The sequence below is a fragment of the Vulpes vulpes genome, chromosome X (assembly GCF_048418805.1).
Source record: "Vulpes vulpes isolate BD-2025 chromosome X, VulVul3, whole genome shotgun sequence".
In the NCBI taxonomy this organism is placed as follows: Eukaryota; Metazoa; Chordata; class Mammalia; order Carnivora; family Canidae; genus Vulpes; species Vulpes vulpes.
Genome location: NC_132796.1, coordinates 14,363,748 through 14,378,758, shown reverse-complemented (window position 1 = coordinate 14,378,758; position 15,011 = coordinate 14,363,748). Strand labels below are relative to the sequence as shown.

The window sequence follows — 15,011 nt, the reverse complement described above, 5'->3', positions numbered from 1 at the left end:
AGAAACAAAACCAGAAATTATGGCTGCTTTTGCTTTTTGTGCAGATGTACGTAGAGTTGTATGTGGTTTCTGTAACTTGGGCTTTACCTTTCTCTAAATTTTAAAGTTAAGATTTAATAGTTTTTAGACATATCTTTACCAACTTTTTTCCTCTTTTAATATGACTGTGTATGTTCAGTAAAAACCACATAGAGCAGCATTTTTCCTTTATGTTATAGTGGGTCAAAAATAACAGATACATATAATTAAGGCTATAAAAAGTTCAAGGTGTGTCATTCCCCTTAGAAACCTTCTGAATGAACACTTAAGCATTTGTTTAGATTTTTGCCCTTAATGTAGTTTATGGTAAAATACAGACTAATATACTTAATTTATTTAGTACTCTTCTTGTTTGGTATAAATGAAATAGAAATGCTATCAACCTAGATTATTTACTCAAAAACCATGAAATTTAAAACAGCTGATATTTTCTTTTTCATAGTAACAGCTTGGAGCAAATGTTTTGCTTGTGCAAATGAGATGGCTATTGTGATGCAAAGAAGGATCTTGGGAAAAAAAATGTTCTTTCTCTGTTTTGAGTATTTCAGCTAAATACTGCAATAATTGCAAGCAGAGCCTGGAGCTTCTTTCTTGTTTCTGTTCTGTGATATATTTTAACAGGTTCTCTTGAGACTTTTAAAATGTCTTAGTTTTTAGGACATGTGGTCCAGCGGGGTTAACTTTGTCTACAGACGCAATGGGTTAGCAGTTAGGTTTCGCATGTCTTCTTATTTCTTTCCAGATTCTCTGACCCAGGGTAACCTTTGGTTCTTCTCTGAAGGCAGGAGTGAGGAAGTTTGAGTAGGTGACTGATGATCACTGACCATACAGCCCACAGACAATATGTGAATTACTTTAACAGTCTTCTTGGTCCCTCCTCCCACACCTCCTCCCCTTAAACCAACAAATGCAAATAGCTTCATCCCCATTTGCTAGAAATCCAGGCTGGCTCTGGCAACATGGGCTTTGTTGTTGACTTGCTTTCTCCAGAAAGGCAGTTTTATTTCTAGTAAAGGAGGAAGGCTATCAAGTGGAACCTAAGTTACATTAATGGTAATACAGCAACAACTTGTTTCTCTGGAATATTTCTAAAGGTAGGAATTTCTCCAAAAGTTTCTTTATATTGTAGTTGGAATACGGTTAAAGAAATTCATTGTCTGCTTTGTGAGCTCTTGTATACTAAATATCCCAATCATTTCTGTTGTCTCAAAAAATTTTCTTTTTTGTTCTAAATATTATTTATTGAAATTGTTGGTGCTATTATTTGATTAGTTACTTCTAAAAACTGTTATATGCTACAAGAGAAAAGTTAGTCTTTGGTTATTTGTACCATAAAAATGGCTTAAAATAAAATAGAACAACCGTATTGTAAGTCAAACTTGATGATTTAAATCTCCAGTTTGCGATGAAGAGTGTTGTCAAATATTTTTCTATAGTTGTGAGGACTATGACATGATTTTTCATTAGTATTATATGATACATATTAGAAGTATTTTTATGATACAGAGATGCGGATAACATTTTACTAATTAACATGTAATACATTTTGTGGAAATTATAGCAGTGACTGCTATGATTTTTTTTAACAGCATAATAGAAGTCATTCTAGAGAAGTCATTCAGTAAGAAAGAAGATGGCATGATTTAAAAATTGAGTGACTTTTAACAGCCCAGAATTGTTAGATGAATTATGAATTAGACTTAAACAACTGAAGTTGCTTCTTTTCATGTTAACTTTCTTCTGAAAATATTAAAGTTTTTGGAAATTGTCATCTTCTTTAATGTCATTGTGACCAAAATCTCGGTTTCTTTTGAAGTAAGCAGATATGAGTAGCAATTGTAAAATATAATGGTCTTCATGGGAAGCACCCCCCATGAAGCTAAAGGGAGCAGTTTACAAAGCATCTGTGATGGGCAAGTATTGTTAAAAGAACATTCTTAAAACCCTTCTAAATTTTAATTGTGTTTTCTAGCTGCTTCTTGCCTTTTTAAAATTTCCTTTCTAGGCTGAAGACTTTTATAATTATATAATAGGTTAGGAAAACTTTATAAATTCCACTAAATTAGATTTTATTTTAATTTAGCATGTATGCCAAGAAAAAAGGCAGTGTCATGTAGGTACGGAGATACATAAATTTAACTGGACTTCTGTATTTTGTTTTAGGTAGCGAGCTGTCCTTTAACCTTTTAATTGCATTTGGGATATTTTTCTCAGTAGCATATTTATAAATTTTCAGTAACCTTAAGGTGGAATATTCTATGCAGGTTAAGGTATGTTTTATAAAGTATATGAAGAGTTTCTTCTCTCTTGAATTTTTTTATCTTAGATCTCCAAGCCCTGTTTTGAAATCGGGGAGATGAGAGCGAATCAAAGCTACAAAGCCTTTCAGTATATTAGTTCAGTATATTAGTTCCAAATGTAATTTTTAAAAGCTCCTAGAAAAGACATAGCATTTCCCAAATAGGGATGCTCTACCAGACTCCTAAAACAAGCTCTTTTAAATGAGATCTCTACTTTAGTAGTGAATGGTTTATTTATTTTTTATATGTGGGAGTTACCTTTTATTGTATATTTAAAGTATTTTTAATACTGTAAAACTGTGGCTCTTGGTTTTGAGAGGGAAACCTACTTGGGTCATCAAGGAAACTCAGAAAGGACAAGGAAGGAATAAAGGCAACAGGGCTGGCATGTTCACACCGTTGAATGCCAACCATGACAACTAAACCATCTCTTTTTGGTAAATGAGCAAGGAACTGGGCATAACATTCAAATTAGAATAGATCCAACCAGGGTTAAAATATGAAAGACTGGGGCCAGCTACCACTAAAAATTAGAGACCTTGTTTTCCTTTGTAACTTTTCCAGTGTTTGCCATCCTTTTTCCATGTAGTGATCAGTTGTAAAACAAACAAACCTTTTTTTCCAAGATTTTATTTATTTATTCATGAGAGACACAGAGAGAGGGAGGCAGAGACAAAGGCAGAGGGAGAAGCAGGCTCCCTGTAGGGAGCCCGATGCAGAACTCGATCCCGGGGCTCCAGGATCTCCTCCTGGCCTTCCTGGACTGAAGGCCAGTGCTCAACCACTGAGCCACCCGGGCGTCCCAACAAATAAATCTTTTACAATGAAATGGCAGGTCAGGGTCTCTAAAAGAACTTTTATACTTGTTTTGGGCACAGTAGGAAAGTGAGAAAAGTGAAAAGTATCTTAGAGGTCTTTAAATAATGATAAAAAGAAGAGTGATGAGCAGATACCTGTGGGAGATGTCTGAACAAGACCAAGAGTACCCCTGCTGCTATGAATCGAAGTAGAGATTAATCAAATATCTCTGCTGGTCGACTGCTTGGGCAGTAGAGATGCTTTTACAATTATATTCTGCTGAGTCAGTCTGTGCTACAGAAGGTATCTACTCCTTAATTCTGAAACTGCTGGAGACAGGTGCAGATTCTAAGGATCACTGCCAGTGTGCAGTGAGCCTGCATGAGTATCTAGTTATTTTTTAGTGGATGCATATATGCCTCTGTGAGTTGTATGTTTTTTTTTAAATCAAAATATTATAATGCTTATGTTGAATAATTGTTTTCTTTAGGGACATGACTTGTTCTGTTATTCAAAAAAGTGGCTAGGTTTATTTTTGTTGGGGCATTTTATAGTTTTAATGACAAAATTGGTATTGTAGAACATTTAGAAAACAAAGATACGTGATGAGTAAAATATAAAAATTGCTTGTATTCTTTTTTTTTTTTTTACGATTTTATTTATTTATTTGAGAGAAAGAGACAGAGAGAGCATGAGTGGGAGACAGAGGGAGAGAGAGAAGCAGGCTCACCACTGACCAGGGAGCCTGAAGTGGGGCTCTATCCTAGGACCCTAGAATCATGACTTGAGCTGTGACCTCAAAATTGCTTGTATTCTTGCCATCTGCTAATTTTTTGGTATATAAACCTCAGGATATTTTAATTAAAAAATCAGAAATGTTAATTAATTGCCAGTAGTCATTGAGACTCGCTGAGGATGTCTTCAGAAGCATATGTTGTATTTTGTTCTATGTATACAGAATTGTATTGGTTTGGCCCCATCTACTTAAGTATTCTTACTCTGTTATTTTAGTAATTAATAGTCATAAAATGTGTTCAGATTATAAATGTTTGATTTTGAGAGAATCCACAAGAAAATTTAAAGAAAGTACTCCTCCAGTATTTGATGGAATTTTTTTTCTTAAGGGTTTATTTAGCCAAGAGAATTGAAAAAAAGGAAAGCCCCTAAACATTGGATTATTTAAGGGCATGTTCATAATTTGTTTTTAGAACTACTTTAGATATTTTTATTTGTGGTTTACACATAAGCTCCCTCAAATTTGAACCTGAAAAAATGTTTAACCAACTATTTAATTCTGCATTTTGTTTTGTTAATAGAAAATATTTTAATTAAAAAACATGTCTTTTCATTGTTTCCCTTACTAATTAAAAATAGTACCTAGTTTCAGGAAAGAGCATGGGCTATTAGGTGAGACAATTCTGAATTTGAATCCCATTTCTACCACTTCTAGACTACGTGTGTGATCCTGGTTAGATGTTACTTATCGCACTGAGCCTCTGATTCTTTATATGTAAAATGGAGATAATAATATTTGTATTTGCTTTACAAAATTGTAAGCACAAATTTTAATAATATATGCAAAGTCTATGGCCCATTTGAAGTATACAGATTTCATTTTTCCCCCCGGTGTTGTTTTTTTCAAAAGAAGTAAAATTCAGATAACAAAGTTAACAATTTTATTTTTATTTTTTTAAAGGACTTTTTAAAAGATTTTATTTATTAATTCATGAGAGACACAGAGAGACAGAGAGGCAGAGACACAGGCAGAGGGAGAAGCAGGCTCCATGCAGGGAGCCCGATGTGGGAATTGATCCTGAGACTCCAGGATCACGCCCTGGGCTGAAGGCTGCGCTAAACCGCTGAGCCACCCAGGGATCCCCTAAAGTTAAAATTTTAAAATGCACAATTTAGGGTCACTTAGGACATGCATAATATTGTGCACCTACCATCTTTATAGTGTCAAAACATTTCATCACCCTAAAAGGAAACCTTGTACCCACTAAATAGTTGTTTCGTTTCTTTCTTCCCTCTTGCCTCTGGTAGTCACTAATCTGTATTGTGTTTTATATTTAACCTATTCTAGACATTTCATGTAAATTGAATCATACAGTATATTATTTTGTGTCTGTCTTCTTTCATTTAGTATGTTTTCAAGGTTCATCCATGTCATTTCAGGTATTAGTACTTCATTCCCTTTTACGGATGAATGATATTCCATTGTATGCATGTATAACACATTTGTTTATCCATTTATTTGTTGATGTACATTTGGATTGTTTCCACCTTTTGGCTTCTGTGAATAGTACTGCTATGAACATCCCTGTACATGTACTTGTTAGAGTCCCTGTTTTTATTTATTTTGGGTGTATACCTAAAAATAGAATTGTTGGTTCATATGTTAATTCTATGTTTAACTTTTTCTGGTACCACCAAACTGTTTTCCAGCAGCTACACTACTTTACATTCCCACCAGCAAAGTATGGGGGTTACAATTTTTCCATATCCCTGTGCCACTACTTATTATTTTCCTTTTTAATAGGCATCTTAGTGGGTGTAAAGTGGCACCAAATTGTAATTTTGATTTGCAGTCCTTCATTTTTTTTTAAAGATTTTATTAATTTATTCAGAGAGAGAGAGAGAGAGAGAGATTGAGAGAGAGAGAGGCAGAGTCACAGGCAAAGGGAGAAGCAAGCTCCATGCAGGGAGCCTGACGTGGGACTTGATCCTGGGTCTCCAGGATCACACCCCGGGCTGCAGGCGGCGCTAAACTGCTGCGCCACCGGGGTTGCCCCCTTTATTTTTTTAAAAAGATTTTTATTTATTTATTTGAGAGAGAAAGCATGTCTGAGCACAGGAGCAGGATAAGGGGCAGATGGAGAAGCAGACTCCCTGCTGAGAAGGGAGCCCCTTGCTGGGCAGGAGCCGGATGCAGGACTGCATCCTGGGACTCGGATCATGAACTGAGCCTAAGGCAGGCACATAACCGACTGAGCCACCCAGGCGCCCTAATCCTTCCTTTATTTTTGAATAGAGTGTGTTCTAGAAGTTGATTTTTTTAAGTTGATTAGTATTTGAAGTTTTTTTTATACACTGTTATATTAGTTTCAGGTGTACAATATAGTGATTTAACAATTCTGCACACACTACTCAGTGCTCACCACCATAAGTGAACTCTTAATCCCCTTCACCTACTTCATCCATGCTCCCCACCCATCTCCTCTTTGGTAACCATCAGTTTGTTCTCCATAGTTAAGAGTGTTTTTTGGCTTGTCTCTTTTTTTCCTGTTTGTTTTGTTTCTTAAGTTCCACAGGTGTGAAATTGTATGGTGTTTGTCTTTCTCTGACTTACTTAAGTCTCTTAACCTTATACTCTCTAGATCCATCCATGTTGTTGCAAATGGCAAGATCTTTTTCTTTTTTATGGCTAATATTCCATTGTGTGTGTGTGTGTGTGTGTGTGTGTGTGTGTATCCATTCATCTATCAATAGATAACTTGAGTTGGTTCTATAATTTGGCTTTTGTAAATAATGCTGCAGTAAACATAGGGATGCACATATCTTTTTGACTTAGTATTTTTGTATTTTTGGATAAATACCCACTAGTAGCATTACTGGATCCTGTGGTAATTCTATTTTTAACTTTTTGAGGAACCTCCATACTGTCTCCTAGAGTGGCTACACCAGTTTGCATTCCCATCAGCAGTGCACAATGTTCCTTTTTCTCCATATCCTCGCCAACACTTGTCTCTTGTGTTTTTGATTTTAGCCATTCTGACAGGTGTATGGTGATATTTCATTGTGGTTTTGGTTTGCATTTCCCTAATGATGAGTGATATTAAGCATCTTTGCATGTGTCTGTTGGCCATCTGTATGTTTTCTTTAGTGAAATGCCTATTCATATCTTCTGCCCATTTTTAAATTGGATTATTTGTGGTGTTTTGGGTGTTGAATTGTATGTTCATTATATATTTACTGTTTATAGTTCATTATATATATTCATTTACATATATCTTCTCCCATTCAGTAGGTTGCCTCTTAGTTTTGTTGATTGTTTCCTTTACTATGCAGAAGCTTTTTATTTTGATGTAGTCCCAATAATTTATTTTTACATTTGATTCCCATGCCTTAGGAGATAAATCTAGAAAAATTTGCTATGGCCAGTATCAGGGAATTACTGCCTGTGCTCTCCTTTGAGATTTTTTTTTTATGGTTTCAGATCTCAGATTTAGATCTTTAATCCATTTTGAGGTTTTTTTTTTTGTGTACAGTATAAGAGAGTGGTCTAGTTTCATTCTTTTTTTAAGTTTCATTATTTTGGTTGTAGCTGTCCAGCTTTCCTAGCACCATTTGTAGAAGGGACTTTTTCCCATTGCATATTCTTGCCTCCTTTGTTGAAGATTAATTGACCACATAATTGTGGATTTATTCTTGGGCTCTGTATTCTATTCTATTGATTTATGTGTCTGTCTTTATGCCAGTGCCATACTATTTTCATTGCTATAGCTTTGTAGTATATCTTGAAATCTGGGGTTGTGATACCTCTAGTTAGTTCCATTCTTTTTCAAAATTGCTTTGGCTGTTCAGGGTCTTTAGTGGTTCCTTACAAATTTTAGGATTATTTGGTCTAATTTTGTGAAAAATGCTATTGGTATTTTGATAGGGATTGCATTAAATCTCTGGATTGCTTTGGATGGTATGGATATTTTAACAGTAAGGGTTCCCCCAGTCCATGAGCTTGGACTATTTTTCCTTTTGTTTGTGTCATCTTCAATTTCTTTCATCAGTATTTTATAGTTTCCAGAGCACAGGTTTTTCACTTCCTTGTTCAAGTTTATTCCTAGGAATTTATTATTTTTGATGCAATTATAAATGGGATAGTTTTCTTAATTTCTCTTTTTACTACTTCATTATTAGTGTATAGAAGTGCAAGGACAGCGCGGGTGGCCAAGTGGTTTAGCGCTGCCTTCAGCCCAGAGCCTGATCCTGGAGACCTGGGATCAAGTCCCATGTCGGGCTCCCTGCGTAGAGCCTGCTTCTCCCTCTGCCTGTGTCTCTGCCTCTCTCTCTCGCTCTCTCTGTCTCTGTTTCTAATGAATAAATAAAATCTTTAAAAAAAAAGTGCAGTGGCTTTTTGCACATTGATTTGGTTCTGTGACCTTACTGCATTCATTTGTCAGCTTTAGTAGTTTTTTGGTGTGGAGTCTTTAGGGTTTTTATGTATACTGTTATGTCATATGCAGATAATGAAAGTTTTATTCCTTCCTTACCAATTTGGATGCCTTTTAATTCTTTTTGTTGTCTGCTGTGACTAGGATTACCAGTACTGTGTTGAATAAAAGAGATGAGAGTGGACATTCCTTGTCTTATTCCTGACCTTAGGGGAAGAGCTCTTCAGTTTTCACCATTGTGTATGTTAGCTGTGGGTTTTTCATATATGGCCTTTAGTAGGTTGAGATATGTTCCCTCTGTAACCTACCTTGTTGAGATGAAGCATATTTTTTTCCAAGAAAACTGTAAAATTTTGTGATGAAGCGATGATGGTATATTTGATGCATAAACTACCTGAATTGTTCGTATGGGAATATAAGACCAGAGACAAAACTTAGATATTAAACATTTATTCATTTTACAAACATTTGTTGGATGCTCATTATGTAGCAGGCCCTAGACCAGATGTTGGAGGTATAATAATGGTTTGAACTTACATAGTTCCTTCCCCTAAAGGAATTCACGGTGTGATGGGACAGATATATAAGTAAAGATAAGATGCTGTAATATCTGCTGCTGGAGATATAGGCAGTATGTGTAGTTTATGAGCGTTAGGTCCTATGGTGTGCCTGGGAGTTTAGTGCTAGAATTTTGCTGTGCTGGTGATTGAGCAGAGTTTCAAATGTATAGTAGGTAAGCCATTGATGAGGGAAGGCCTTTCTTGGATCAGCTTCTGCAAAGTCAATAAGGATCAGACTATTTGGGGACCTGAAACAGATGATTATGGCTGAATCTATAATGATAGTTGGAGAATAGAGGAGATGAGAGAGTTGGAGAATAGAAGATATGTAGAGGGCCTTGGACACCAGGCCAAGGAATTTAGATTTTAGCATATGGATAATGTGGCATCACTGAAGATTTTTTTTTTGAAAGATTTATGAGAGAGAGAGAGAGAGAGAGAGAGAGAGAGAGAACGTGTGGATGGAAGGACGGGCAGAGGGATCCCTGGGTGGCGCAGCGGTTTGGCGCCTGCCTTTGGCCCGGGGCGCGATCCTGGAGACCCAGGATCGAATCCCACGTCGGGCTCCCGGTGCATGGAGCCTGCTTCTTCCTCCGCCTGCGTCTCTGCCTCTCTCTCTCTCTCTGTGACTATCATAAATAAATAAAAGTTAAAAAAAAAAAAAAAGGAAGGAGGGGCAGAGTGAGAGAATTTTCAAGCAGAGTCCCTGCTGAGCACAAAGCCTGACACGGGGCTCGATCTCACGATGCATGAGATCATGACTTGAGCTGGACGCTTAACTGACTGAGCTACCCAGGCGTCCCTGAAGATTTTTTTTTATGAGGAAAAGTGACATACAGGTTGGGTTTTATTTTTTTTAAGTTTTTTATTTATTTAAGTAATCTCTACACCCCACATGGGGCTTGAACTCACAACTCCAATCTCAAGAGTCACATGCTCTTCAAACTGAGCCAGCCAGGTGCCCCACATATAGTTTGTATTTTAGAAAGATCATGATTATATGCTATGCAGTATGGATTGGAAGAGGCAGCCAGGAATGCCAATTTAGAGGCTAGTGTTATAGACTATGTGAGAAATCACAAGATTCTGAACCAAGTCATTTCATAGGCATAAAGAAAACTATCACCAGAAAGTATTTAGGCTTGCTTAGACATGTGGATGGAAGAAGAGTACAAAATGTCTTCAAGATTTCTGACCTCTGATAATTGGGTGTAAAAGGTAATGTTATTCAAGATAGAGCATACCAGATAAGCATATGAATTCTGGTTTTGGACATGTTGAGTGAGAGATGCTTATTTAAAGATTTATTTATTTATTTGAGAGAAGGAGAGCATATGCACCTGAGTTGGGGGAGGGTCAGAGGGAGAAAATCTTCAAGCCGACTCCCCGCTGAGCACAGAAGCTCACTGTGGAGCTTAGTCCCACGACCCGTGAGATCATGATCTGAGCTGAAACCAAGAGTCCCTTAACCAACTGAGCCACCCAGGGGCCCCAAGAAATGCCTATTTAGATTATGTAGTTAGCTATTGAAAACATAGCTCTGGAACTTGGGAGAGGCCTATGATGGGTGGGGGGTGGTTTATGAATGCTTAAGTGGGCAGGAGAATGTAAGAGCAAGTCATTTGGCAATCATCATTATATCTAGGCAGTAGCTGAAATCAAAGGAGTAAACTTAAAGCACTCAAAACTGAGGGGGGTAGAGATAAGGTGGCTAATCCTGGGAAATACCACAGGAAATGTGACAGAGGTAGGAGGAGGACCAGGAGGGAGTGATGTGTGAGATCCAATAAAGAATTTAAAAAGACATTATCTAAAGTGCTTAGTGCTGTTAGGGGTTGTGGGTGACCTTAGCACCCAGAGGTTCCCTAAAAAGAGGTGTCTGGAAGTATAATTGCAGAGGGTTGAAAATAAGAAAATGACAGTAATAGTGAACCTGGGCTAGTCTTTCAAGGAGTCTAGCTCTGAAAGGAGTGAGGTATTAGCTAGAGCAAATGTAGGTAAATAGGAGTTCCTTCTTTGGAGGAAACTTTTTCCTGCATTTGTTAGATATTGACAACAAGGTTTCCCCAATACCCTATCCACTGATAGAAGAGGGCCAGGAGCACCCTCAGGGTCTGGGAAGGGTGGGTAAGAATAGAGGCAGGACTGGTGGTAGTGGTGATGCTGTTGCTACTGCTGCTTAACAGTTAACATTTATTGAATGTATATACCAGGTGCCACATGCTGAATTTAAATACTTTGCCCAAGGTCTTGTAGTTATTATGTGGTCAATCTGGATTTGAACCTAATCTAGAAGCAGAGAAAGGAATAAGTATAATGAGCAGTTGGTACCAGTGGGTCCATTTGATCTTTACCCTATTTCTTCTGAGAAGATTCATAGTCCTCAGCTGGCTTCTGACTTCCAAATGCCTGCTGTGGTGTCAGGAACATGCTTCCTTGTTTAACTTTCCACTAGTAACTACCCCCTGTGGTTTCCTTTAAGAGTTTTTCTTCACATAGTTGAGGTTTTCTAAAATGATATTTTTTATTGCTGAAAATAAGGAAATAAACGTACATTTAAAAGATTCTCAGGGGCACCTGGGTGACCCAGTCAGTTAAGCTTCCAACTCTTAGTTTCTGCTCAGGTCAGGATCTCAGGGTCATGGGATCAAGCCCCATGCCAGGCTCCACCTTTGGCACAGAGTCTACTTGGAACTCTTTCCTTTTCCCTCTCCCTCCTCCAGTTTGTGGCAATGTGAACTCTATGATTCAGGGAGCAAAATTAACAGATAGAGGCATTGGACAACTGAGCTTTCATGAATACCAGGCCTCAAGTTTGGATAGTGATAGTGCAAGTGTAACTATCTCTGAATTTTTCAAAGTTGAAATTTATATTTTTCTTTGCATTTGTAGTTAGCAATATGCAAGATTTTAGTGTAAATGGTAGTTTAATTGTACATGGAGTTTTAAGACTAAGGAAGATGACTTGCAAAGAATTTCTAAACCTGATAAAGGTTCCAAAGTCAAATATTTACAATGACAGATTTTTCTTTTTTTTTTTTTTCTTTTTTTTTTTTTCTTTTTTTAGATTTTTCTTTTTTACTCAGTTTTGGTTTCTCCAAACCATATCTTGCTTTTCTGGTTTGGCTATTTAGAATTTGACTTTGTTTATTTCTTGCCTCAAAATTCAGGGAATCTGTTTTTATAGTAATTTTTGTTCTTCTTGTCATATGGCTGCATATAGTATTCAGTCTATTAGAGGAGAAGGAAATCATATATCATGGATCTACTTAAAGAAATAGGAATTTTATGGATCCACAAATACACTCACAGGAAACCTGAGCTATATGACTGGGACCATATTTATTTCTTCTGGATTTCCTATAAATTGCCTAGGATGGTAAAAAGTACACACTAAGTATTCAGTAAATGGTAGGTAGAAAATCTGGAGAACACTAAGTAACCATACTTCTTTTTTTTATTAAGATTTTATTTATTTTCTTGAGAGAGAGAATGAGAGCAAGCACAGAGGGAGAGGGAGAAGCAGACCTCTGCTGAGCAGGGAGCCTAAAACAGGGCTCAATCCCAGGACTCTGGGATCATGATCCAAGCCAAAGGCAGACATTTAACCAACTGAGCCATGCAGGCACCCCACAACCATGCCTCTTAAGTCTTTTTTAGATTAAAAGCAAGATACATACTAATTTATATCTCTGATCCATTTTGTTTAGGTTCAAGTCAGCCATGTATAAGCTAAACCAGCACATATATAATAGTAGCTGGAAATAGGAAGTTGCTGTTCATTTCTAAGTGTATTTCCTTTTCTGTGGTAATTGTATGTGCAGCTATTTTTTCACAATTCAGAAAAGGCAAGCACTATCTTTCAATAATCATCTTCATGTATCAGCAGAAATGTATATTTAATGAGTACTATTTGGAAATTAATATTAAAGTTAAATCCCCAGGCATGAAAAGTTTTACCAGTGTGTTTTTGTCTGTACTTGTTCATGTTTTCTCTTTGTAAGTATGCCTCTACATCTGGTTTTTTAAAAACTGGAGACTCCCTCTGTTAGAGAGCACCTATGGACTCTCTAGTGAAGTATTACATAGGAATTCATAAGATTGTCTTTGCCCCGCCCTCCCCTTTTTTTTAAACATGTGCACTTTGACTCAGGAGTGAATTTAATAGCCTTTTTTGTTAGAGGACAGAAAGCAAGGCAGCATATTACAAAAACCATGCACTTAGGAGACCAAACGCTCTTAGCCAAATGCGTGATCTTGGGTAAATTATCTAACCTTACAGAGCCTAAGTCTCCTCATGTATAAAGTGGGGAAATGATACCTACTTCATAGGACGTTTGGGTGGATTACATGGGATAACAGGAATGTAAGTGCCTAGCATGTAATGGGTAGCCAATAAATATTGGCATCTGTTTCCTTTCTTCAGTTCCCTCTATTCCAGGCTTCTAGGCCTCCTCTTGACTTTATTTACTGACTTCTGATCATTTCCCAAGATTTATTAATTTCTTTTGCATTTCCACAATTCACTGACTTCTCATCTCCTAGATATTTTTCTTACCTGAATATTCTCTATTCTATCTGAAGATAAGCTGAAGAATCAGGTAGGGTTTGTGTTATTCACATAATTTTATTAAAGATGGTTATATATGTGTGTGTATATATATATACGCCTCCTATATATTTTACATACTGTTTTCAAAAAAGTTTTTACTCACTTTGTGGCCACTGTGAACACATGGTTATAGTGCTATATATTGTTTGAACCTTATCATTTAAAAAAATGTATTTTGTGTTGGAAATAATTTAATTAATACTTAATAGAGTTTCAGCATGGTGTATATGTTATATGATTGCTTCTTAGGGATAATAAATACATGTGTGATGTAGATAGTTTGATTTTGATGTCTAATATATTGCATGATTACTCTTTCCCTTAGTTAAAATAGTTTAAAAAGTGTTTTTTCTAGGTGTTGGGGATATGGCAATAAACGAAGCTGAGTATTTGCCTTTGAAAAGCTTGCTTTCTAAAGTGAAATTTTCTTTTCATATATAAAAATTTTTTATGATGCTTTTTTCTTATTTTGCTCATACTTGTGTATATACCATGAATTAAGGAGCTTGTATTGTAATAGAATATTACATTTTGGGGGAATATTTAAAGCTGTAGCTCAAGTATTTGTGTCCTAAGATTTATTCATTTCAAATACCAAATTTAAAATTTTAAAATGCCCAAATTTAGGGTTCCTTGGTGGTTCTGTTGGTTAAGTATCTGCCTTCGGCTCATGTCATGATCCCAGGGTCCTAGGATCTTGAGCGCCGCGTCAGGGAGCCTGCTTCTCCCTCTCCTGCTGCTGATTTTCCTGCCTATACTCTTTCACTCTCTTTGTCAAATAAATAAATAAAATCTTTAAGAAAAATAAATAAAATGCCCAAATTCTTAGATCAATAATGATTTCATTACATTTTCCATGTTCCACAAAGTTACTATTTTATTTGTTACAACTTTATTACATATTATGTATAGAACATACTGGTTTTGGAGGAATAACATTGGCTTACAGGTCTAAAATAGTTTTTGTTCATTCACTAAATATTTTTTGAGGACCTTATATTCTCTTAGGTTCTCTCTTAAACTAGCTTGGCACAAGAACTTAAATACAGGTCCAAAGCTCAATCTGTTTTCTTTCCTTCATGCCATGTATTGAAGTGGAGACCAGAACTGTGGACATGAATAGATTAGTCAAGACAGGATTTATTTGGATTTAGTAACTAGGACTTGTCATTACTGACCTGTGAAAGAATTTCTTTAAAATGTGTTTGGAAGAAGAAAAGCTTATTACAGGGGACTAAGGAAACACAATAATAAGGAAATTGAAGTATCAAGTATAAGGTGATTCTTCTTGGTATTTTAGTAGTGAATAGAAGGAGATTCATGCAAGGGCTTGAAAGTATACCAGAAACTAGGAGAACTAACTTCAAAATAAGGGATTTGTGAGGGTTGTAAGAGCAAAAGAGTTGGGGATCAAGTGATTAAATACCATGAAGAGAAAGGAAGACATGAAATCATAATGTCCTAGAGGAACCAAAGAAAATAGTTATTAGGACATAAGGGGATTGATTGGGCTTAGAAGAGTAGAAACAAAACT

At 36.4% G+C, this 15,011-nt stretch overlaps 1 protein-coding gene across 6 annotated transcripts in view; it reads left to right on the top strand.

The window, feature by feature from the left end:
• SCML2 (Scm polycomb group protein like 2) overlaps positions 1-15,011 on the top strand; it is a 97,520-nt gene that overhangs the window by 55,032 nt on the left and 27,477 nt on the right. The window lies entirely within an intron of this gene.